We start from the raw sequence: 25,835 nt of genomic DNA, 5'->3' as shown, positions 1-25,835 counted from the left end.
ATTAAACAATCGCGCGTTCAAGCTCAAAAGAATTTAATATGGCCGGACGCAGAACTGTTTACCAATGACTCAAATGAAACTTTTGGTAGAATATGGGTCTTATGGCATCCTAACTCTATTAATGCTTGGTTTATTTCTGCTACTGATCAATTCATTCAACTTAAGGTAGAGGACAAAAAGAATGGCTGTCAATTCAATTTCATTGGTATATATGCTTCAAATAGTATGCAAGAAAGAAATACTCTTTGGTCTGACCTGACTAATATTGCAAATGGCTGTCTCAATGTACCTTGGATTGTTCTTGGAGACTTTAATACTGTTCGGTATACAAATGAAAAAGAGGGGGGTAGACAACTTTCAGAAAGCCAGCTTCAAAGTTTTAATGATTACATTGACACTGTAGCTTTGTTTGATATGAAATCTGTGGGTAATTGGCTCTCCTGGAGTAATCAAGGTGCTGCTAACAGAAAAATAATGGCTCGACTTGATAGGTGTTTGATTAATCATGAATGGTTAACAGTTTACCCAGATTCACTTCTTGAGTATGGTGCTCCTTTGTTTTCTGACCATTCTTTAATGTATATACACGCAGACAAAGCGACACCAAGAGGCAAGAAACCGTTTAGATTCTTTAACATGTGGAGTACTCATCCTCAATTTCTTGATGTTATCAGATCTGCTTGGAATGTTAATGTGCATGGATCTCCCCCTTACATCTTATGTCAAAAGCTCAAAGCCTGTAAAGCAGCACTAAAGGAGTGGAATACAAATACCTTTGGCAATATTACCACCACAGTTCAATTTTGCAGGAAGGAACTAATGTCATTGCAACATGAGCTGCAACTTCAGCCAAATGATGAGAATATTATCTATAAAGAGACAGAAGCCAGAAATAACTTCATGCAAGCCTTAAAACAGGAGGAAAGTTTTGTAAAGCAGTAGTCTCGACAGCATTGGCTTACACTAGGAGATTCCAATACTAAATTTTTCTATGCTTCAATTGCTACTCGAAGGGCTGTTAACCGTATCAGCAAATGCAGAGACAAAGATGATAATCTTATTGAGAATTTAGAAGAGGTTAAAGCACACACAGAGCAATTTTTTTATTCCTTACTCAATCAAGCTGGGAAAACTAATAACATTCATGTGGAGCCGACTAGAAAACGTGATTCGGAAGCTATTTCAATCCTCAATGCCCCAATTACTGACGACGAAATTGTATGTGTTGTCTTTAAGTCACCAAAGCACAAAAGCCCAGGTCCAGATGGATTTCCAGCTGAATTTTACCAAACTGCTTGGTCTATTATTGGAAATGATGTGATCAAGGCTTGCCAACATTTTTTCTCTTCAGGTCATATTCTTAGAGAGATGAATTGCACCTTTATTTCTTTAATTCCGAAGAATGCAGGGGCTGATTCACTAGAGAACTATCGACCCATATCATTATGCAACTTTATTTACAAGATCATCTCCAAAGTATTAGCAAATAGAATGCAAAAGGTAATACATAAGATCATTAGCCCAAATCAAGCTGCTTTCATCAAAGGGAGAAGTATACATCATAACATTTTGCTTGCTAATGACTTGGTCAAAGATTTGCATTCAAAAGCAAGAGGGACAAAAATATGTTTTAAAGCTGATTTACGGAAAGCCTTTGATTCAGTTAATAGGAAATTTATCTATAAGATGCTCCTCGATATGAACTTCCCACAGCAATGGGTTAATTGGATTCAATCTTGCCTGGAAACTCCAAAGTTTTCGATACTCTTTAATGGCTCACCTATTGGTTTTTTTGGGAGCACGAATGGCATCCGACAAGGTGATCCACTCTCTCCGTATCTCTTTACTATTGCGATGGAAGGACTTAGCTGTATGTTGGAACATGCAGTCTTAAATGGCAGCATAAAGGTACCCAATGCTGGCTCTATTCATATATCACATATAACATTTGCAGATGATTTACTTATCTTTCTCCAAAATGATCCAACTTCAGTAAAGAACCTGGCTACTATTATGAATGACTTTGGTATGGTTTCTGGACTTCAGTTAAATCATGCGAAAAGTAAAGTATATATGAGCCCTTACGTTGAGAATAAGGTCTTTATTGCATAAACTTTGGGGGTTAGTGAGGGAAGCCTGCCAGTTCCTTATTTGGGTCTCCCGCTCATATCCACAGGCATTCACAAAACCCACTGTCAGCCTATCCTACAAAAAATAAAGAATAGAATTTCTTCTTGGAAAAATAGGCTTCTATCAAAAGCAGGACGACTCGAACTCATCCGTTCTGTATTGCACTCCTACTCTATATATTGGTGTAATGCATTTCTTCTGCCTGCTGGACTTCTCCAAGATATTGAACGGTTATTAATGAACTTCTTCTGGAATGGCACAAATTATAAGGCAATGCATATGGTAAATTGGGATAGCATTTGCAAACCGAAAGATGAAGGGGGGCTAAACTTGAGAAATACTAGAGATTGGAATCAAGCATGCCTGGTACAACAATTGTGGGATCTTTTGCAAAACAAATGTTCCTTATGGTCACAATGGGTTTCTGCTAGGTATCTTTCAAAGGAATCAATCTGGGAAATTTCAATAAGAACATACCACTCTTCAGCTTGGAAAGGAATTTTAAAGGCAAGGAATTGGCTAATCAAACACATTTCTTATGCAATCTCTTCTGGAACTAGTACTAATATGTGGTACGATCCTTGGGTGAATGGGAAGAGTATATTTCAATTATATGGCGACAGAATACGAAAAGATCTTGGGGCTCCCAAAGATTGGAAGGTTTCCGAGTTCATTGCTAACGGTACCTGGTGTCTCCCTAATCCTATTTCTCCCAAAATGTTATCACTTTGGCCGACTATCATAGCTATTCCAATCAGGAACAACTCTTCAGATATACTTATTTGGCCTCATGACAATGGCAAATTTAGTGCCACATCCGTATGGAATCAAATTAGACAAAGAAATAACAAGTGGGTCCCAAGCAGTTGGACATGGGATCGACCGGGATCACAAAGACACTCCTTATGTACATGGAAGGCCCTTCTCAATAAACTACCTACAATAGACAATATGAAAAGAAGAGGTATCTATCATGTTAACCGATGCTCCCTTTGTTTGCAACAAGAAGAAACTGTTGACCACCTTTATTTTGCTTGTAATTATACAAAATGGATATGGAAGGAGATTCTCCAGCGATTTGAACTCAATAGACTGCCGCAACCAAACTTGCACCAAGAACTAGGCGACCTTATGCAATGTTTCTCAAGAAAAGGGCCACTTACACAACTGGCAAAGGCTACTTTCAGATGCGCTATTTGGTGGATGTGGAAGGAGAGATGTAATAGAATCTTTGAATGTCAACACACAAACAATGCTCAGCTCTTGAAAGAGATTATTAGAGACTCAAGATCCTGTATGGAGCATGATCTCAAAATCGAGCACTTCACCCGAAGAGAAAAAGATATTTTTATCAAATTTAATTTTGCTATTAGCTAAAGATCTTGGGAATGATGTCAAATAATGTACCCACAGGTAGTTATAGTCTACAGCATGTGTAGTCATAACTATCGCATTCGCACTCTATGAGTTAATTGGCTTTGTCTATGACTTGTATAGATAAAGCTATTTGTAGAATCTTTACACATAATCAATTTACTTTTACTTACAAAAAAAAAAGATGGAATCATGATGGATCAAAGTAAGGTTGAAGCTATTCTCAATTGGCCAACACCTGCTTCGTTGCATGATGTGAGGAGTTTCCATGGCTTAACTTCGTTTTATAGAAGATTTATCAAGGGTTTCAGCTCTATTGTCGCTCCAATCACCGAATGTCTGAAATGTGACAAATTCAAATGGACTAGTGAGGCTAACGATGCTTTTGAGCTTTTGAAAAGAAAGGTTACTGAGGCTCCTATCTTAGTTCTACCAAATTTTGATAATGTGTTTGAAGTTGAATGTGATGCATCTAATGTGGGAATTGGTGCTGTTTTGAGTCAAGACGGAAGGCCCATTGCATTTTTTAGTGAAAAGCTGAATGATACAAAAAAAAAATACTCTACTTATGATAAGGAGTTTTATGCGATTTATCGAGCTTTGTCTCATTGGAGTCAATATCTTCTCGCCAAGCCATTTGTTCTATATTCTGATCACGAGGCATTAAAGTTCAATAATCACCAGCACAAGCTAAACAAGAGGCATGCATCTTGGGTGGAGTTTTTGCAATCTTATAACTTTACAATTAAGCACAAATCTGGTGTTCAAAATGTGGTTGCTGATGCATTGAGCAGAAAGCATTCTTTATTATCAGCAATGGAAGTCAAAGTTGTTGGATTTGAGACGTTCAAAGATCTCTATGAGAATGATGTGGATTTCGGCTCAATATGGCAGAAGTGCAAATCAGGTTCCTTTCAACAATTTTCGATCTTTGATGGTTTTCTTTTTTGAGCTAATGCTTTATGTGTTCCATCTTGTTCTTTGAGGCAAGTAATTCTGGCTGAAGCTCATGGTGGTGTTTTGGGTGGACATTTCGGTAGAGATAAAACTTTAACTCAATCAAACTTCTATTGGCCTAAGATGTTTAGAGATGTGGAAAGACATGTAAAGCAATGTCGAGTGTGTCATTTGGCAAAAACAAGAACTCAAAATTCTGGTTTGTACACTCCATTGCCAGTGCCAAATGCTCCCTGGGAGGATGTGAGTCTTGATTTCATTTTGGGACTGCCAAGAACTTAAAGGAACAAGGATTCTATCATGGTTGTTGTTGACAGATTTTCAAAAATGTCTCACTTTGTTCCATGCAATAAATCAAATGATGCATCTCATATTGCTGATTTATATTTTAAGGAGATTGTTAAATTGCATGGTATTCCAAGAACTATGGTGTCTGATCGAGATTCAAAATTTGTTAGTCATTTTTGGAGAACTCTTTGGAGGAAGCTGGGTACTTCTTTAAATTTCAGCAGCTCGCATCATCCACAAACCGATGGGCAAACTGAGGTAACAAACAGAAGCTTGGGAAATTTGCTTAGAAGCTATGTTGGCAAGAATATTAAGCAATGGGATGTCATTCTTCCACAAATTGAGTTTGCCTACAATCGTTCTATGCATCATAGTATCGGTAAGAGTCCTTTTGAGGTTGTTTATGGTTCTAATCCTGCTAGTCCTTTGGACTTAATCCCTCATTCTATAACAAAGCAATTTAGTGGAGATGCTGATGAAAGAGCTAAGCAGATAAAGAAGCTGCATGAGGGTGTGAAAACAACCATTGAGAAGCAAAATGAGAGGTACATGCATGCTGCCAACAAACATAGAAAACATGTGGAGTTTAATGCAGGTGATTTGGTCTGGATTCATCTAAGGACGGAGAGGTTTCCACCGGGCAAATTTGGAAAATTGAAACCAAAGGCTGATGGTTCATTCAAGGTGCTTAAGAGAATTGGCAGAAATGCTTATGAGATACAGCTACCTGAAGATTACGGAGTATCCCCAACATTTAATGTGGCTGATTTGAGTAATTTTTATAATCATGTTGATGAATCAAACGAAGACTTGAGGACAAGTCTCATTCAACCGGGGGATATTGACACGGGAGTGTCTAATTTACTACAATCTGATTATATGAGCCTTGATTATGATCTAGTATCTTTTTCAGTCAATAATGATGCCTCATAATCTTTATCTCAGCACACTAAAAAATGACAGCTCATCAGCATATTCTCTGCACAAAGTTAAAGCTGTTTCAAGGTGCTTTTCTTCAAGACAAAGGAATGCATTAAAGGAGTTGGTTGGCAGCTGTGAACATTTCTTCATTACCAATGAGGGCATTAAAATAGTTGGTTAGAAGCTGTAAACACTTAATTTCGAAATTCCCTATGCATGAAGGGTTGTTTCATGCACTAGTATTTATTTTGGGTGTTTAGGACTTAGAAAGGACTTTTAGAAAACTAAGGATATTGGCAGAAGCTCTCTTGGAGTGCTCTTTTGAACTCTGTATCTCTTGGATGCGTCCTTGAGTGGTGAGTCTTTCGCTTTCAATTCTGTATCCTTGTTTATTATCATTAGGGTGGTGATCTTCTGTATCCCTTTTGATTTTTAAACTTGGTGGTGTGCTATATATCGTTTTATCGAAGTTTCTTCAAAAGTGCATTCCTTGCCTTTTGTGACATTTTCTATCTGAACAACTGTTATATCGGTTTTCTATCGACATCCATTCTGCATTTTTTCCTCCCCGGTATCAGTTTGGTATCAGAGCTAAAGGCTAGAGATTATGGCAAGGCGGAATGGAAAAGGTGTAGTTGGTGAAGGTAGCGACCATGGAGATGATGTTGAGTCGTTGAGGCTGCAACTACAAAAATTGCTGCATAGCCTACAAGAAAAAAATGAGATAATCGATGAACTTCAAAGTAGACATAACAAACATGAAAATGAAGCTCGAGAGTTTACTTCTGATGATGATACACTTCTTCCAAGGGAGTCGAGAAGATGTCGGAGAAGAAATGAAGTCCAAGACGAGTGGCAGAATAAATATAACCCCAGATTTGATATTCCTGAATTTGAAGGCAAAATAAATGTTGATGACTTTATCGATTGGCTTAATACAGTAGAAAGAATTTTTTATTTTCATGAACCACCGGAACAAAAGAAGGTCAAACTTGTGGCACTCAAACTCAGGCGGAATGCATCTTTTTGGTGGGAAAATATGAAGAAACAAAGAGAACGTGAGGGGAAGAGTAAGATCGTTACATGGGAGAAAATGAAAAGGGAGCTAAAGAGAAAATATTTACCTGATAATTATAGACAAGAGATCTTTCTCAAAATACATGATTTCAAGCAAAAAGATCTTAGTGTGGAGGAGTACACTGCAGAATTTGATAATTTGATGTTAAATGGAGAGCTTGCGGAATCGAAAGAGCAAACAATTGCAAGATATTTAGGAGGTCTGAAGTATGAGATTGCTAAAGTTGTTCAGCTACAGCCATATTGGTCTTTAAATGATGTGAGCAAGCTGGCATTAAAAGTTGAAAAGCAACAGAAGTTTGAAAAGAGTTTTCGGTATAGCTCAAAAGAAGGCTACACAAAAGGAGGAAGTTCCAAGCCTACTGTCCAAAGCAAGGTGATATCGAAGGTGCAAGAAAAGGGTGAAGAATCTGCTGGCAGCAAAAAAACACCTAATTCTTCTACCCCAAGTGACCGAAAATGCTTCAAATGTCATGGTTTTGTGCATATCGCATCAGATTGTCCAAATAGGAGGATTGTAACTTTGGTTGAAGATCATAGTGATGGAGGAGAAGATGAAACTGACAACGAACCAAAATACGATGATGATGAGGAAGAGATTACTTATGCTGATCATGGTTTGTCTATTGTATTGCAACGTAGTTTACAAGTGTCATATGTGGCCGACGATGAAAGTTGGGTGAGAAAAAATGTGTTTCACACTAAATACACTTCTCTTGGCAAGGTGTGCTTGGTGATCATCGACAGTGGCAGTTTTGAGAACGTGGTTTCTTTGGAGATGGTGCAGAAGCTAAAGTTGGATACAATCCCTCATCCACATCCATACCAATTATGTTGGTTGCAAAAAGGAAATGACATCAAGGTAACTAAAAGATGTTTAGTTTCATTTTCTATTGGCAAGTATTATAAAGATAAAGTGTGGTGTGATGTTGCCCCTATGGATGCTTGTCATTTACTATTGGGAAGACCTTGGCATTATGATAGAAGAGTGTTGTATGATGATTATAAACATACTTATTCTTTTAAAGTGAATGAAAAGAAGATTATCTTAGCTCCATTACAACCTTCCGAAATCAGTGCGCCAAAGAAGGAAGTTAGTACTTTTATTTCTTATAGAGAATGCAGATATGAATTGGACAAGGGCGGTCATGTTTTGGCCCTAATGGTAGAAGAGGAGAACGAACAACATAAGGAGACACCGAAAATCATGCAACCAATCTTAGAAGAATTTCAAGATGTTATACCGGAAGAGATTCCACATGGCCTTCCACCTTTGAAAGACATTCAACATCACATTGATCTTATTCCGGGGGCTGTTCTACCTAATAAGGCTGCGTACAGAATGAGTCCTAAAGAACATGAAGAACTTGAGGTCAAGTCTCATTCAACCAGGGGAGATTGACACGGGAGTGTCTAATTTACTACAATCTGATTATATGAGCCTTGATTATGATCTAGTATCTTTTTCAGTCAATAATGATGCCTCATAATCTTTATCTCAGCACACTAAAAAATGACAGCTCAACAGCATATTCTCTGCACAAAGTTAAAGCTGTTTCAAGGTGCTTTTCTTCAAGACAAAGGAATGCATTAAAGGAGTTGGTTGGCAGCTGTGAACATTTCTTCATTACCAATGAGGGCATTAAAATAGTTGGTTAGAAGCTGTAACACTTAATTTCGAAATTCCCTATGCATGAAGGGTTGTTTCATGCACTAGTATTTATTTTGGGTGTTTAGGACTTAGAAAGGACTTTTAGAAAACTAAGGATATTGGCAGAAGCTCTCTTGTAGTGCTCTTTTGAACTCTGTATCTCTTGGATGCGTCCTTGAGTGGTGAGTCTTTCGCTTTCAGTTCTGTAACCTTGTTTATTATCATTAGGGTGGTGATCTTCTGTATCCCTTTTGATTTTTAAACTTGGTGGTGAGCTATATATCGTTTTATCGAAGTTTCTTCAAAAGTGCGTTCCTTGCCTTTTGTGACATTTTCTATCTGAACAACTGTTATATCGGTTTTCTATCGACATCCATTCTGCATTTTTCCCTCCCCGATATCAGAGTTTGTTGAGTCACAATGTCTTGGTTGGCATTTTGAGTGGATATTGGAATTCCTGTTGTGGATGGATCCGGTAATATAGTAAGAGATGAAGTTTCCAACTTCTGCTTCTCTTGTCCATGAGTACCATGGGCTGTTGTGGAAAGCTCCGACATAATAGGGAGAGATAAAGTTCCTGATTTGCCTTGTCTATGGCGCTGTCCCTGCGAGTCGCAATGCTCACACGTCTGCGTCACCACCGGTTCTACTACCATTAGAGGAGGTTCGCCTTGTTGCTGAGGCATCTGCAGAAGAGATTGCATAAGAGATGTGTTTGATTAGCCAATTCCTTGCCTTTAAAATTCCTTTCCAAGCTGCAGAGTGGTATGTTCTTGTTGAAATTTCCCAGATTGATTCCTTTGAAAGATACCTAGCAGAAACCCATTGTGACCATAAGGAAACATTTATTTTGCAAAAGATCCCACAATTGTTGTACCAAGCATGCTTGATTCCAATCTCTAGTATTTCTCAAGTTTAGCCCCCCTTCATCTTTCGGTTTGCAAATGCTATCCCAATTTATCATATGCATTGCCTTATCATTTGTGCCATTCCAGAAGAAGTTCATTAATAACCGTTCAATATCTTGGAGAAGTCCAGCAGGCAGAAGAAATGCATTACACCAATATATAGAGTAGGAGTGCAATACAGAACGGATGAGTTCGAGTCGTCCTGCTTTTGATAGAAGCCTATTTTTCCAAGAAGAAATTCTATTCTTTATTTTTTGCAGGATAGGCTGACAGTGGGTTTTATGAATGCCTGTGGATATGAGCGGGAGACCTAAATAAGGAACTGGCAGGCTTCCCTCACTAACCCCCAAAGTTTATGCAATAAAGACCTTATCCTCAACGTAAGGGCTCATATATACTTTACTTTTCGCATGATTTAATTGAAGTCCAGAAACCATACCAAAGTCATTCATAATAGTAGCCAGGTTCTTTACTGAAGTTGGATCATTTTGGAGAAAGATAAGTAAATTATCTGCAAATGTTATATGTGATATATGAATAGAGCCAGCATTGGGTACCTTAATGCTGCCATTTAAGACTGCATGTTCCAACATACAGCTAAGTCCTTCCATCGCAATAGTAAAGAGATACGGAGAGAGTGGATCACCTTGTCGGATGCCATTCGTGCTCCCAAAAAAACCAATAGGTGAGCCATTAAATAGTATCGAAAACTTTGGAGTTTCCAGGCAAGATTGAATCCAATTAACCAATTGCTGTGGGAAGTTCATATCGAGGAGCATCTTATAGATAAATTTCCTATTAACTGAATCAAAGGCTTTCCGTAAATCAGCTTTAAAACATATTTTTGTCCCTCTTGCTTTTGAATGCAAATCTTTGACCAAGTCATTAGCAAGCAAAATGTTATGATGTATACTTCTCCCTTTGATGAAAGCAGCTTGATTTGGACTAATGATCTTGTGTATTACCTTTTGCATTCTATTTGCCAATACTTTGGAGATGATCTTGTAAATAAAGTTGCATAATGATATGGGTCGATAGTTCTCTAGTGAATCAGCCCCTGCATTCTTCGGAATTAAAGAAATAAAAGTGCAATTCATCTCTCTAAGAATATGACCTGAAGAGAAAAATGTTGGCAAGCCTTGATCACATCATTTCCAATAATAGACCAAGCAGTTTGATAAAATTCAGCTGAAAATCCATCTGGACCTGGGCTTTTGTGCTTTGGTGACTTAAAGACAACACATACAATTTCGTCGTCTGTAATTGGGGCATTGAGGATTGAAATAGCTTCCGAATCAAGTTTTCTAGTCGGCTCCACATGAATGTTATTAGTTTTCCCAGCTTGATTGAGTAAGGAATAAAAAAATTGCTCTGTGTGTGCTTTAACCTCATCTAAATTCTTAATAAGATTATCATCTTTGTCTTTGCATTTGCTGATACGGTTAACAGCCCTTCGAGTAGCAATTGAAGCATAGAAAAATTTAGTATTTGAATCTCCTAGTGTAAGCCAATGCTGTCGAGACTTTTGCTTTGCAAAACTTTCCTCCTGTTTAAGGCTTGCATGAAGTTATTTCTGGCTTCTGTCTCTTTGTAGATAATATTCTCATCATTTGGCTGAAGTTGCAGCACATGTTGCAATGACATTAGTTCCTTCCTGCAAAATTGAACTATGGTGATAATATTGCCAAAGGTATTTGTATTCTACTCCTTTAGTGCTGCTTTACAGGCTTTGAGCTTTTGAGATAAGATGTAAGGGGGGGATCCATGCACATTAACATTCCAAGCAGATCTGATAACATCAAGAAATTGAGGATGAGTACTCCACATGTTAAAGAATCTAAACGGTTTCTTGCCTCTTGGTGTCGCTTTGTCTGCGTGTATATACATTAAAGAATGGTCAGAAAACAAAGGAGCACCATACTCAAGAAGTGAATCTTGATAAACTGTTAACCATTCATGATTAATCAAACACCTATCAAGTCGAGCCATTATTTTTCTGTTAGCAGCACCTTGATTACTCCAGAAGAGCCAATTACCCACAGATTTCATATCAAACAAAGCTGCAGTGTCAATATAATCATTAAACCTTTGAAGCTGGCTTTCTGAAAGTTGTCTACCCCCCTCTTTTTCATTTGTGTACCGAACAGTGTTAAAGTCTCCAAGAACAATCCAAGGTACATTGAGACAACCATTTGCAATATTAGTCAGGTCAGACCAAAGAGTATTTCTTTCTTGCATACTATTTGAAGCATATATACCAATGAGATTGAATTGACAACCATTCTTTTTGTCCTCTACCTTAAGATGAATGAATTGATCAGTAGCAGAAATAAACCAAGCATTAATAGAGTTAGGATGCCATAAGACCCATATTCTACCAAAAGTTTCATTTGAGTCCTTGGTAAACAGTTCTGCGTCCGGCCATATTAAATTCTTTTGAGCTTGAACGCGTGATTGTTTAATTTTCGTTTCTACTAGAATAACAATATCACATGCGGCAGACTTGATTATTCTGTTGAGCTCCCGACATTTCTCCGGCTTATTAAGTCCGCGAACATTCAAACATGTTATCTTCATCAATAATAAAGAAATGAAAATGTGGTAAGGTATTCATCCTACGACTTTAGATGAACTGTACCATCCTTTTTCTTATCCTTCGGTTTTGTATTTTCCTCCCGCACAATATCCTTACCTTTTATGGCTTTATTCCTATATTTATCCACTTCATCTACAGCTTACAGATTTTTAAACTTTAAAATACCTTGAATCATGTGGTCTTGATTGGCAGGGTTTGTCGAAGCACAATAAGATTGTTGCAGCACAATATCCTGGATAGTACTTGTTGGAGTAGCCTGGCTAGAGATGTTTGTTGGGGCATGAGTTTGTTGAGACAGAATATCCTTGTTGGTGATGTTTGTTGTGGCCTGAGTTTGTTGAGGAAGAATATCCTTGCTGGCGAGATTTGTTTGGGCCTGAGTTTGTTGAGTTATTGTGGACGTACTCTATATATTGGTGTAATGCATTTCTTCTGCCTGCTGGACTTCTCCAAGATATTGAACGATTATTAATGAACTTCTTCTGGAATGGCACAAATGATAAGGCAATGCATATGGTAAATTGGGATAGCATTTGCAAACCGAAAGATGAAGGGGGGCTAAACTTGAGAAATACTAGAGATTGGAATCAAGCATGCCTGGTACAACAATTGTGGGATCTTTTGCAAAACAAATGTTCCTTATGGTCACAATGGGTTTCTGCTAGGTATCTTTCAAAGGAATCAATCTGGGAAATTTCAACAAGAACATACCACTCTTCAGCTTGGAAAGGAATTTTAAAGACAAGGAATTGGCTAATCAAACACATTTCTTATGCAATCTCTTCTGGAACTAGTACTAATATGTGGTACGATCCTTGGGTGAATGGGAAGAGTATATTTCAATTATATGGCGACAGAATACGAAAAGATCTTGGGGCTCCCAAAGATTGGAAGGTTTCCGAGTTCATTGCTAACGGTACCTGGTGTCTCCCTAATCCTATTTCTCCCGAAATGTTATCACTTTGGCCGACTATCATAGCTATTCCAATCAGGAACAACTCTTCATATATACTTATTTGGCCTCATGACAATGGCAAATTTAGTGCCACATCCGTATGGAATCAAATTAGACAAAGAAATAACAAGTGGGTCCCAAGCAGTTGGACATGGGATCGACCGGGATCACAAAGACACTCCTTATGTACATGGCAGGCCCTTCTCAATAAACTACCTACAATAGACAATATGAAAAGAAGAGGTATCTATCATGTTAACCGATGCTCCCTTTGTTTGCAACAAGAAGAAACTGTTGACCACCTTTATTTTGCTTGTAATTATACAAAATGGATATGGAAGGAGATTCTCCAGCGATTTGAACTCAATAGACTGCCGCAACCAAACTTGCACTAAGAACTAGGCGACCTTATGCAATGTTTCTCAAGAAAAGGGCCACTTACACAACTGGCAAAGGCTACTTTCAGATGCGCTATTTGGTGGATGTGGAAGGAGAGATGTAATAGAATCTTTGAATGTCAACACACAAACAATGCTCAGCTCTTGAAAGAGATTATTAGAGACTCAAGATCCTGTATGGAGCATGATCTCAAAATCGAGCACTTCACCCGAAGAGAAAAAGATATTTTTATCAAATTTAATTTTGCTATTAGCTAAAGATCTTGGGAATGATGTCAAATAATGTATCCACAGGTAGTTATAGTCTACAGCATGTGTAGTCATAACTATCGCATTCGCACTCTGAGTTAATTGGCTTTGTCTATGACTTGTATAGATAAAGCTATTTGTAGAATCTTTACACATAATCAATTTACTTTTACTTACCAAAAAAAAAGTTATTGTGGACGGATCCAATGATATTGGAAGAGATGAAGTTCCTGACTTATGTTTCTCCTGTCCACTAGTACCAAGGGAAACCTCTGTTGTGGAAGGCTCCGACATTATAGGAAGAGATATAGTTTTGGATTTGTCCTTCTGTCCGTGGTGCTGTCCTTGCGAGTCGGAATGCTCAATAGTCTTCGCCACCATCGGTGCTACTGCCGTTAGAGAAGACTCGCTTTGTTGTTGAGGCGCTTGACGTGGTCGATAGACCTTTGTGATTTGTTTTGGAGTTTGCTGACAAGCTCCATTTGCATGACCAAAAGATAAGCAATGCTGACATCGTTGTGGCTTCCAGGAATATGAGACATGTACCTTCCGAGTTTTCCCGTCAAGATCACGATAGAAAACCTCATTTGGAAGATCTTCGTCGGAAGAAACCAGTACAAATGCTCGTGCAAATGCTAATCTCGTCTGAGCAGCTGTTGCTTTGTCGATGTAGAGTGGCTGTCCCAGAGTGCTGCATAACTTTGCAATAAAACGTCGACTCCAAAGATGTAGAGGAAGTCGAGAAATCAAACATGATCTTTAATCAAAATCGAGAAATAACAATGGAAATCAACGTAATGCACATTATTACTTCTTACCCATGATTTCATATTTTCAACCAAGATCATTTTATTTGTTTATCATAAAATATGCAATATTATCATTTTCAAAATTACTTAGTATGATCATAATATTTTTTTTTTTAACATGTAATTTTTAAGAAAATGAATTCTAAACTAAAAGAGAAAAATACATCATGAAAGGCTACTTTATGCAATGTTTCTCAAGAAAAGGGCCACTTACACAACTGGCAAAGGCTACTTTCAGATGCGCTATTTGGTAGATGTGGAAGGAGAGATGTAATAGAATCTTTGAATGTCAACACACAAACAATGCTCAGCTCTTGAAAGAGATTATTAGAGACTCAAGATCCTGTATGGAGCATGATCTCAAAATCGAGCACTTCACCCGAAGAGAAAAAGATATTTTTATCAAATTTAATTTTGCTATTAGCTAAAGATCTTGGGAATGATGTCAAATAATGTACCCATAGGTAGTTATAGTCTACAGCATGTGTAGTCATAACTATCGCATTCGCACTCTATGAGTTAATTGGCTTTGTCTATGACTTGTATAGATAAAGCTATTTGTAGAATCTTTACACATAATCAATTTACTTTTACTTACCAAAAAAAAAAATAAATCATGAAAGCATCAAGTAATTTCAAAATAAATTAGGGGGATTTCGATTACCTCATCATTGTAGGCTGTTAAGGCGTACTTTGCCGCCTTGCTTTTGTTGACTTTCTCTCGCACTTTTTGTTCTTCTTCTTGCGTTTAAAGCAAGTAGTTCGATTCTTTTTGCTTTTTAATTTTTGTTTCATTTGTAGTTTAAGTTCACCATCACTTGAGCTTATGCTCGAGTGGTCTTCAAATGTTCTATGTCCCAAATCCTTCCTATTCTTTGGAAGGTGGTTCTCAAGTTCTTCACGTGCATTGTAAGTCATTTCATATGTGATCAATGAACCAATTAGTTCTTCAAGTGGAAATTGGTTCAAGTTTTTCGATTCTTGAATAGCAGTTACTTTTGAATCCCAAGTTTTAGAAAGTGAGCGCAAAACTTTGTTAACGAGTTCAAAATCCGAAAAGCTTTTACCAAGTGAATTTAAACCATTGACGACATCCGTAAAACGGGTGTACATGTCAACAATGGTTTCGCTTGGTTTCATATGAAAAAGCTCGAAATCATGCAGTAAAATATTAACTTTCGAGTCTTTGACTCTACTAGTTCCCTCGTGCGTGATTTCAAGAGTGCGCCAAATATCGAAAGTCGTTTCGCACAAAGAAACCCGATTGAACTCATTTTTGTCCAAAGCGCAAAATAAGGCATTCATAGCCTTTGCGTTTAAAGAAAAATACTTCTTCTCCAAATCCAACCATTCGTTCATCGGTTTAGAGGGAAGTTGAAAACCGTTTTCAACGATATTCCATAAATCCAGATTTAGAGAAATCAAGAAAACTCTCATTCGAGTTTTCCAATAAGTGTAGTCCAATCCGTTAAAGAACGGTGGACGAAAGACGGAAAAGCCCTCTTGAAGAGCCATTTCTCTCGGGTGTAAATCTGAAATGAGAAATACCCTGCTCTGATACCAATTGTTAGGATCGAGAGCACTAAGAGGGGGGGGGGGTGAATTAGTGCAGCGGAAATCTTTCAGCGATTAAAAACGAAAGCTGCGTTCGTTCGATAAAAACTATTTTGATGCAAAAGCCGATTCTAAGATTACTTATGATTAAGTGCAGTTTATGTCTAAACACAGTTTGCGTCTAAACACAGTTTGCGTCTAAATGCAGATTGCGTCTAAGCGCAGTTTGCGTCTAAACACAGTTTGCGTCTAAGCGCAGTTTACGTCTAAGCTCAGATTGCGTAAATCACTTGTTTAGATCAAAAGAAGTTTAAGCAGAAGTATAAAGACAGTGTGCTGCTATTGTACAGCTCAAAAAGTAATCTGCAAAAAGCAGATTTACGTCTAAACGCAGATTTACGTCTAAACGCAGATTTACGTCTGAACTTTGAAACTCGTTTGTAGACTCGCAGAAGGCAGTATGTAGTTGAAATCAAGACGTAAACGTAAACTGAAATCTAAATGTAGTTTTACGTCTGAATGCAGATTTTCGTCTGAATGCAGATTTTCGTCTAAACCTTGAAACTCGTTCGTAAAATTGCAGAAGACAGTTTGCAGTTATAAATAGAATCAAAACATAAATGTAAACTGCAAAGAAACTCATTCGTAAAAGCGCAGAATACAGTTTGCAGTTACAAAACGTAATCGTAAACTGTAATGTATGAAAACACCGATTTACGTCTGAATGCAGATTCGGAAAGATCAGCACTTAGAAACTTGTTCGTAAAAGCGCAGAGAGTAGTAGCTATGTAGGAGGTTTGCAGTAATGATAAAGTGCTCAAAATAAACGCAAACCAGAGATTTAGAGTGGTTCGGTCAGTCTTGACCTACTCCACTTTTGGCTTCCTCCACCGATGAGGTCACCGACGTCAACTAGAGGCCTTCCTTCAATAGGCGAAGGCCAACTGCCCTTTTACAGATTCACTCCTTTTGATGGGCTCAGGAGACAACCCTTACAGGACCTTTCTCTCCTCTCTTTACAACTCAAGACTTGAAGAACAGAAAGAGGAGAACTTTAGGACTTTACACAAATTTGAGCTCTTAGAATCACAGAAAAGATCAAGAATTCGGTGTAGGTCTGTCTCTTTTCAGTGCTGAATGGGTGGGGTATTTATAGGCCCCAACCCAATTCAAATTTGGAGCTCAAAACGATCAAATCCCGGAATTCCGGGACCAAGCGGTTGCACCTCCTGACTGGAGAGGTTGCACCGCCTGGCAGAGCTCGAAGACTGAGCTCAGGCGGTTGTACCTCTCTGTCAGGAGCGGTTGCACCTCCTGAGTCTGGCTCGGAGACTGAGCCCCAGGCGGTGCCACCTCTTGACTGAGGCGGTTGCACCTCTCTGCCAGAGCTCGAAGACCGAGCTCAAGCGGTGCCACCTCTCTGTCAGGGAGGTTGCACCGCCCAGTCTAGCTCGAAGACTGAGCTCAGGCAGTGCCACCTCCTGGCTGGGGAGGTTGCACCGCCCAGTCTCACTGGGAGGCTTAGCCCAGGCGGTGCCACCTCCTGGCTGGGGCAGTGCCACCTCTTTCACTATTTCAGCTCACTTGGTTTGGCTCCAAACTTGGCCCAAACCAGTCCGAACTTGGGCCTAATTGGCCCCTTCTTGGGTTATAGGATTAACACCTAATCCTAACCCTAATTAATGTGCTAACTATGATTTTAAAGATATTTTCTAAGCTATTACAAAGTCCGCAAGTCAAGACTTCTTCTGGCGAGCTTTCGGCAAACTTCCGGCGGTCTTCTGATGAACTCTCAGAAACCATTCTGCGGACTCCCGGCAAGCTCCTAGACTTCACGATTTGTTCTTAGCGAGTTCCAACGAGCTTCTTCGACAAGCTCCGATCTTTCTCGGCGAGTTCCACGAACTCCCAACGAACCTTCCGGCGAGCTTCCGAAAAACCCTTCGGCAAGCTCCCAACTCATTCTCGGCTAGTTCCGGTAGCATTCCCGACGAATCTTCGGACTTCCGTCGAACTCTCGAACTCGCAACAAATCCTTCGCGCTTGACTCCGACACTTTGTTTCGCTTTATGTCTTCATTGTTATCATAGTTAATCCTGCACAATTAAAACAAAACTTCGATCGAGATAATTAATCCTAAGCAATTAACCAAGTTGTCCGGCATGTCATTGGTCCCTCGACGCTTCGTCTGATTCTTCGGCGCATCGTCCTCTCCTGTGGCCTATTGCCCAATCGGCCAGTTGACTCCGCAACTCCGATATCCTTGGCACAATAACCGCTCTTCTTGGCCCGATGCCCGAAGCCTTCTGTCGATACGTCGACCGATCTACCGGCCCGACGTCCAATCTTCTGACATGTTCCTCCGGCACAACATGATTTTCCTGCTTTAATTATCTCATCCTGATCAAAGCATCCTGCGTCACTCAAAACGTATATTAAATCATAAACATATATCAAGTAGTTTCTTTATCAAAATACAAGATTCAACAAAGACATCCTTCCAAAGAACAGGAAGGATATGGCACTCAAAACTTCTGAATGCCACTTGAGAGAAAACTCAAGTGATGAGGACTGTGATGATGACTTGGCACTTCTAACAAGAAAGTTTAAAAAGTTCTTTAAAAGAAACAAGTTTAAGAATGATGCAAAAAATAAACTTGAACCCAAGAAGGACCAAGTAATCTGCTATGAATGCAAAAAGCCGGGACACTACAAGAGTGATTGTCCCCAAGTCAAAAGGAGAACATCAAAGAAGAAGGCGCTTCAAGCAACATGGGATGACTCGAGCGCATCCGAAGAAGAGGAGTCCAACACCGAGCAAGTTGCTCATTACGCCTTAATGGCCATCGAAGATGAGGTAACAAATTCAATAGATGCAGATTTATCATTCGATGAATTATTAAATGCTTTCCATGAATTGTTTGATGAGTGTAAGACTATCAATAGTAAATACAAATTGCTAAAAAAGGAGCATGATAGTCTTATTTGTAATTTCGATAAGTTAAATGTTGAACATCATGATAGTTTAAGCCCATGCATAAAATGCCATGATCTAGAAACTCTCCAAAAAGAAAACTTCCTACTTAAGGACACCTTGAAGAAATTCGAGGTTGGTAGCAAGTCATTGAACATGATCCTTACAAACAAGGGTCACGTTCCCAAAAGAAGTGGAATTGGATTCGTGAGAAGTCCTCACCAAAATCCAACCACCTTCATAAAAGGCTCCATCTTACATATTCAACATCAAGACAAATGTAACTTCTGTTGTAAATTTGGACATAAGACACATTATTGTCCATTCAAGAAAATAAGTCCAAACAAATTGATTTGGGTTCCTAAAGGAACCATGACAAATTCTATGCAACATGATAAGAAATGTAGATCTATTTATGAGGCACCCAAAAGAAAATGGGTACCTAAACATCATCCTTTCTTGTAGAAAACTAAACCATCGCAAGCTAGGAGCAAGAGATGGTACCTTGATAGTGGATGCTCAAGGCATATGACCGGAGATCCATCTCAATTCTCTAAGCTCACTAGCATAGACGAAGGATATGTCACCTTCGGAGACAACAACAAGGGTAAAATCATTGGCAAAGGAACCATAGGTAACAAATCCAACTTCTCTATTGAAGATGTTTTGCTAGTTGATGGTTTAAAACATAACCTCTTGAGCATTAGTCAATTATGTGATAAAGGATATATTATAAGATTTGAATCTAATGCTTGCATCATTGAAAAACCACACAAAAATATATCTATGATTGCATTGAAACAAAATAACGTATACACTATTGACATCAATGATTTGTGTAATGAAATGTGTTTTTCTGCTTTGAATGAGGATGCTTGGATATGGCATAGAAGATTAGGTCATGCTAGCATGAAACTAATCACTCAAATATCATCCAAAGAACTTGTAAGAGGAATTCCTCATATCAAGTTCATCAAAGATAATGTATGTGATGCTTGCCAATTAGGTAAACAAATTAAGAGTAGCTTCAAATCTAAAAATCAAATAAGCACCTCTAGGCCCTTACAATTGATCCATATGGACTTGTTCGGACCAATCTCCACATCAAGCCTAGGAGGTAGCAAATACGCCTTCGTCATCGTGGATGACTATAGCAGATACACATGGACTTACTTCTTAAAACAGAAAAGTGAGTGCCTAAGATCTTTTACCAAGTTTTGCAAACTTGTTCAGAATGAGAAAGGGTCTATGATTTCATCAATTAGAAGTTATCATGGTGGTGAATTTCAAAACCATGATTTCCAGGAATTTTGTGAACTCAATGGATACAACCATAATTTCTCTACTCCTAGAAATCCTCAACAAAATGAAGTTGTAGAAAGAAAAAATCGAAATTTACAAGAAATGGCAAGAACCATGTTGAATGAACACAACCTACCCAAATATTTTTGGGCCGAAGCCGTAAATACTGCATGCTACATTTTGAATAGAGTTCTAGTAAGACTTCTACTAACCAAAACTCCCTATGAGTTATGGAACAATAAAAAATCCAATGTTTTATATTTTAAAGTCTTTGGGTGTAAGTGTTTTATCTTAAATGAAAAGGACAACTTAGGAAAATTTGATGCTAAATCCGATGAAGGAATCTTTCTTGGTTATTCTACTGTTTCTAAAGCCTTTCGTATCTTCAATAAAAGAACTTTAATTATCGAAGAATCCGTTCATGTTGTTTTCAATGAGATTTCCGAAATCACGAAAAATGATCTTGACGAAGATGTTAATTTTGATTCCTTGAATTTAAATGAAACCCCTTCTCCAACTAGCAACTTGGATGCATCCACTCCCGAAATATCCTTACCCAAGGATTGGAAGTATTTAGATGCTCATCCCAAGGAATCTTAGGAGACACGTCAAAGGGGGTTCAAACACGATCTTCTCTTAAAACTTTTTGTGCAAACGCCGCCTTTGTCTCCCAAATTAAACCCAAATGCATTGACGAAGCCATGAAAGATGATTCATGGATTATCGCAATGCAAGATGAATTGAATCAATTTGAGAGAAATGAGGTATGGAAGCTTGTTCCTAGGCCAAATGACCATTTAGTTATTGGTACTAAATGGGTTTTCAGAAATAAGCAAGATGAAAATGGTATCGTGGTACTAATATGTGGTACGATCCTTGGGTGAATGGGAAGAGTATATTTCAATTATATGGCGACAGAATACGAAAAGATCTTGGGGCTCCCAAAGATTGGAAGGTTTCCGAGTTCATTGCTAACGGTACCTGGTGTCTCCCTAATCCTATTTCTCCCGAAATGTTATCACTTTGGCCGACTATCATAGATATTCCAATCAGGAACAACTCTTCAGATATACTTATTTGGCCTCATGACAATGGCAAATTTAGTGCCACATCCGTATGGAATCAAATTAGACAAAGAAATAACAAGTGGGTCCCAAGCAGTTGGACATGGGATCGACCGGGATCACAAAGACACTCCTTATGTACATGGCAGGCCCTTCTCAATAAACTACCTACAATAGACAATATGAAAAGAAGAGGTATCTATCATGTTAACCGATGCTCCCTTTGTTTGCAACAAGAAGAAACTGTTGACCACCTTTATTTTGCTTGTAATTATACAAAATGGATATGGAAGGAGATTCTCCAGCGATTTGAACTCAATAGACTGCCGCAACCAAACTTGCACCAAGAACTAGGCGACCTTATGCAACGTTTCTCAAGAAAAGGGCCACTTACACAACTAGCAAAGGTTACTTTCAGATGCGCTATTTGGTGGATGTGGAAGGAGAGATGTAATAGAATCTTTGAATGTCAACACACAAACAATGCTCAGCTCTTGAAAGAGATTATTAGAGACTCAAGATCCTGTATGGAGCATGATCTCAAAATCGAGCACTTCACCCGAAGAGAAAAAGATATTTTTATCAAATTTAATTTTGCTATTAGCTAAAGATCTTGGGAATGATGTCAAATAATGTACCCACAGGTAGTTATAGTCTACAGCATGTGTAGTCATAACTATCGCATTCGCACTCTATGAGTTAATTGGCTTTGTCTATGACTTGTATAGATAAAGCTATTTGTAGAATCTTTACACATAATCAATTTACTTTTACTTACCAAAAAAAAAAAATGGTATCGTGGTTAGAAACAAGGCTAGATTAGTGGCCAAAGGTTTCAACCAAGAAGAAGGTATCGATTACGAAGAAACCTTCGCACTTGTGGCTCGATTGGAAGCCATAAGGATGCTCCTTGCCTACGCTAGTAGTAATAATTTTATGTTATTTCAAATGGATGTTAAAAGCGCTTTTCTAAATGGCTTTATTTCCGAAGAAGTTTATGTTGAACAACCTCCTGGATTTGAAAATAATAGCCTCCCTAATCATGTGTTTAGATTAACTAAAGCTCTCTATGGTTTAAAACAAGCCCCAAGGGCTTGGTATGAGAGACTTAGTTCTTGTCATATCAAAAATAACTTTACAAAAGGCAAGGTTGATACTACATTGTTTATCAAGAATTTTGAAAATAATTTTCTCATTGTTCAGATTTATATTGATGATATTATCTTTGGCTCTACAAATAAATCTCTATGTGAATCTTTTGCTAAAACTATGAGTCTTGAATTCGAAATGAGCTTAATGGGAGAATTAACATTCTTCTTAGGTTTACAAATCAAACAACTAAGCAATGGCATCTTTATTAGTCAAACTAAATATGCCATGAATTTATTAAAAAGGTTTAATATGAACAACTCAAAGGCTAGTAACACTCCTATGAGCACCTCCACTAAGTTAGAAATTGATGAAAGTGGAGAAAGCTTTGATCAAAAAACTTATAGGGGTATGATAAGAAGTTTACTTTACCTCACTGCCACCAGACCAGACATCATGTTTAGTGTAGGACTTTGTGCTAGATTTCAATCAAACCCTAAGATATCTCATCTCAAAGCAGTTAAAAGAATAATTAGATATCTTAATGGAACCACAAATCTAGGATTATGGTACCCAAAATCAGAAAATTTTAAGTTAACAGCTTATGCTGATGCGGACTTCGCTGGCTGTAGACTAGATAGAAAAAGCACATCAGGATCATGTCAATTTTTAGGACATGCCCTTGTTTCCTGGTCATCTAAGAAACAAAGCTCGGTTGCTCTATCAACAACCGAAGCTGAATATATTGCAGTAAGTGCATGCTGTGCACAAGTTGTATGGATGAAAAACACTTTAGAAGATTACAAAGTTAATCTTAAAGATATTCCCATTAAATGTGATAACACGAGTGCAATATGCTTAACTAAGAATCCTATACAACACTCAAGAACAAAACATATTGATATTAGACATCACTTTATACGAGATCATGTCACTAATCATGACGTAACCATAGAGTTCATTGATACTAAACATCAACTAGCTGACATTTTTACAAAACCTCTAAGTGAAGAACAATTTGATTTCATTCGAAGAGAATTAGGAATGTTGATTTGTCCGAATAGATAAATTTGTTAAAATTATTTTTCGGACTATATTGAATGATCAAATCACTTGATTGCCATGTTTCTATGATTATATGTGAAAATCTACAACAAAATCTTGTCCGAATGTATCTTATTTATTCGAATGCTATAAAATAGATTTTCTCGTACACTTTCATGAAAAATAAGTTTCTGAAATAGATATGATGAAGTGATTCATGTGTATGTATTCCATCCTGCAAAATCTTTACATAGACAATGGATTATAACAAAAAGGGGAAGAAGTATTTAAAGCAATCTATGTAAAATTCCTCTATAAGCTTGCTATTATTATTTTCCTGGTATCATAATTACTATGCTTTTTGTTGATGACAAAGGGGGAGATATATGAATTGATACACACTGCCATGATTAGAAATACTATGAGTGATGCTATAAACACTGCTATGATTATGCCATCCTTGCATCACCAAGAGATATATGAACATGTGCTAAAGTTTGCATTATGCCCTAAGTTGATATCTTATCATGTGAAGAAAATGCAAAACTTGCTAATGTGTGCATCATGTAATAGTGCTTCATAGCTTTATATGATAATGTTCAAACTACATGATGAATAGTTACAAACACAATCATACAAACTTGATGATGTATGTCAAGCCTTGACATCATCTTTGAAGAGATACATCATGATGAGTATCATGATGGGAGTATTGATAAGTTTAACTGATCTAACTTATCAATACGTCACTTGAATTCTTAGGTCTTGAATTCAAGGTTGACTTATCTCAACTATGGCATATAGACAGGGGGAGTTAAGGGTAACTCCATTATCAATTGATTGTCATCATCAAAAAGGGGGAGATTGTTGAATCTCGGATATTGATGATGAAATCAATTGTCATTTGTTGTCTAATCTATGTGTTGAGATAAGTGTGCAGGATTAACTACGATAAAAGTTAGACAAGCAGCAGGAGTTGCGCCGGAGTCAAGTTCATGATCACATTGGGAGTTCGAGAGTTCGACGAAAGTTCGGACGGTCGTCGGAGGTTTTGCGAGAACAGATCCGAGAAGTCCAGAAGCTTGCCAAGCGAAGCTCATCGGAACTCGCCAAGTGGATCGTCGCAAAGTCCAGGAGTTTGCCGGAAGTCCGCAGGAGCATCATCGAGGGTTCATCGGATGATCGACGGAAGTTCGCCGGAAACTTGTCGGAAGAAGCGATTGACGCACCGAAGCAAAGCTGCAGAAATTGTCTTAGATCTAATCGTAGTTAGCACGTTGATTAAGTTGGAAAACGGGAGGTGATCCCATTAGCTTAATCTTGGGGCAATTGGGCCCCTGAAAGACTGAAATTGGGCCGAATGGAGCTAACCATTCGGACCTTGATTGCACTAGGAGGTGCAACCGCCTAGGCCAGGAGGTGGCACCGCCTGGGCTAAGTCTCCTCGGCCCTCGGCTTTCCGCCTCCCGAGACACACCTGTGCGGTCACCCCGCCTGCGTCGTGCTCCTCGGCCCTCGGCTTTTCGCCTCCCGAGACACACCTGCTCGGTCACCCCGCCTGTGTTGTGCTCCTCGGCCCTCGGCTCCACGCCATCCCGAGAACACACCTGCGCGGTCACCCCGCCTGCGTTGTGCTCCTCGGCCCTCGGCTCTACGCCATCCCGAGACCACACCTGCGCGGTCACCCCGCCTGTGTTGTGCTCCTCGGCCCTCGGCTCTACGCCATCCCGAGACCACACCTGTGCGGTCACCCCGCCTGTGTTGTGCTCCTCGGCCCTCGGCTCTACGCCATCCCGAGACCACACCTGCACAGTCACTCCGCCTACGTTGTGCTCCTCGGCTCTCGGCTCTACGCCATCCCGAGACCACACCTGCGCGGTCACCCCGCCTGTGTTGTGCTCCTCGGCCCTCGGCTCTACGCCATCCCGAGACCACACCTGCGCGGTCACCCCGCCTGCGTTGTGCTCCTCGGCCCTCGGCTTTACGCCTCCCGAGACCACACCTGCGCGGTCACCCCGCCTACGTTGTGCTCCTCGGCCCTCGGCTCTACGCCATCCCGGGACCACACCTGCGCGGTCACCCCGCCTGCGTTGTGCTCCTCGGCCCTCGGATCTACGCCATCCCGGGACCTCACCTGCGCGGTCACCCCGCTTGCGTTGTCCTCCTCGGCTCTCGGCTTTACGCCTCCCGAGATCACACTTGCGCGGTCACCCCGCCTGCGCTGTGCTCCTCGGCCCTCATCGGCTCCATCGGCCCCGAGTCCAACCCTGCTCGGCTTCCTGACTGAGTTGCGCACTTCGGCCCCATGTTGCACGAGACGCGTCCGCGCGGCTAGCCCGCCTGCGTCGTTCGTCTCGGATCCGCATGACCAGCCCACCTGAAGTAAAAAGCCATGCATCGGACTCCCTGCATGCAAGAACCGACGCATAGCTCCTTTCGGGGGGGGCATATGATAGGGGTAAAAATGGCAATATGACACACCATGACAGCAACCC

This window comes from Musa acuminata, chromosome BXJ3-6 (assembly GCF_036884655.1).
Source record: "Musa acuminata AAA Group cultivar baxijiao chromosome BXJ3-6, Cavendish_Baxijiao_AAA, whole genome shotgun sequence".
In the NCBI taxonomy this organism is placed as follows: Eukaryota; Viridiplantae; Streptophyta; class Magnoliopsida; order Zingiberales; family Musaceae; genus Musa; species Musa acuminata.
This window is presented reverse-complemented; position numbering follows the sequence as displayed.